The sequence below is a fragment of the Echinops telfairi genome, unplaced genomic scaffold (genome assembly GCF_000313985.2).
Source record: "Echinops telfairi isolate 266 unplaced genomic scaffold, ASM31398v2 ScPeMD7_3533;HRSCAF=4204_1, whole genome shotgun sequence".
Classification (NCBI taxonomy): domain Eukaryota; kingdom Metazoa; phylum Chordata; class Mammalia; order Afrosoricida; family Tenrecidae; genus Echinops; species Echinops telfairi.
In genome coordinates, this window is record NW_022107432.1 from 13,333,275 (window position 1) to 13,335,208 (window position 1,934).

The following is a 1,934-nucleotide window of genomic DNA, read 5'->3' on the forward strand; positions in this document are numbered from 1 at the left end:
GGCGCCCGCGCGGCGCGCCCAGCGCTACGATCCCCGCTCCAAGCCTCCCGCGGGCGGCGGTGGCCGAGGCTGGCGGGGCACCGGGCAGCGGCCTGGAGGAGCGGCTGGGAGGAGGGGCCCACCGGGGGGCGGGTCCGGCCCGGCTCCGCCCCTTCCCGGCCCCGGGGGCGGGACGTGTGGTCCCGCTGGCACCCACCGCCCGAGCGCACGCGTTCAGCAGAGGAAGTTAGCTGAGGCCTCTTGCCCGCCGGCTCCCGGGGCGCACACCCTCACAGTCTGCTTTTGGCTGCGGAAGGGCCAAGGGTTTGAGAAAGAGAGACCCCGTCCCCTGCTCTCCCCTTCCTTCCAATCATCCATTCCCAGGGGGCCATTTCCCAAGTCCTTCTGAAGAGAGGAAACCAAATAAAACACAAAAACATTGGTTCACATCCTAGCTGTGCTTCTCGGGCCAGGCTTCTGTCACCGGCCACATCTGCACTTCCAGGGTCTTTGTCCCCACGGTATCTTGTGTCAACACTCCCGCGAAGGTGAAGCCCTTGCAAACATGCACACTTCCATGCCCCTGAGGGACACCCATATGTGAAGAAGACTGCTCCCATGATTTCCCTGTGCCCCACAGGCACATTCACCTCCTACGCCCTGCCCTTAATCCACCACACAACCCATAGCTGGTCCTATGCGCAATGACCCACTGGTACAAACAGGAGAGGACGGAGGGGATTCCATATCCCCCTTACTGACGCCTCAACTGGCCGCAAGGGCCTCGACTGACCGCAAGGATCGCAGGTATTTCACCAGGAGAAAACTATGGTAAGATAATGGACCTCAATTAGCACATCGAATTGGCTTTGCTGTTAAAAGCACTTCTCATTAACTGGAGAAGAGAGAAACAGACCAAGGAAGACGGCTGTGAACAAGCACCACTCTAACCTGTCCATTTAATTCACTTCATTACTTCTCTGAGACAATCAGGCCTAATTCGGCCGCTCTGTTGCTTCCCAGAGCTTCTCCACAACCCCACACTGCTTCTGCAGACTGTCTAGCAAAACCGCACATTTGGGTAATGTTTTCGCTTTTCCAAAACACCTTAAAATCTATTATTTTATTTATCCTTAGCAAAACACAATGTGCACAGAGAGCAGATTGTCCAGCCCTGTTATTTCAGGTCCATCAAGGAAGCCATTGAGAACCTTTGCCTATGTAGCTCAATGACTGGTTAGAACACAGCAGAATCAGAATTAGAAAAACAGCCCAGGGGCCTGGCCTTCAGGACCCAGGAGACAGAAATACTGATGGAGATGAAATGTCAGACTTCCGGTAACTTCATGGCCTGCATCTCTGTTTCCCGGAGGATGTCTGAGAATTAACTCTCTGATGTCTCCAACAATTAACAGGCACTCTTCCTCCTCCTTCTTCTTCCCTGGCAGTATCTTAGATTTCATGAACACAGTACCCGAAGGAGACTATTCCCCCCAGATTTCTAACATCTCTCTCTCTCTTTTTTAATTGCTGTAAAATAACCAGCATTTGGAGTTTATCAAGAGATCTCTGATTGTCCGGAGGAGCTGACTGAGAGAGGAGGTGCAAAACCCCATCCCTCTGGAAAACCTAGTGACAGATCCCCCAGTATGAAGACCTCCTGAAGCTGAAGTAAGTGGTGTTCTGAGCTGCTGAGTGTGAGAGTTCATGGAGGTGCCTCAGGTGTGGAGAAGTGCTCTCTGCTCTGAAAAATGAGACCACTGAGGCTGTCCGTCCGTTCTCAATGTCACAATAAGAAAATAGTACATGTGTCTTTCTCCAGAGGGTGGGCGGCAGCGTGCCTGGCAAAGTGCGATGGGTTTCGGTTGTTAGAATTGTCAGAGGTGCAAGGGATTCTATTCACCAGAGCCGCTAGGTAAGGCTAGTGGTTTCTCATCCTCCCATGCCTTTACGGT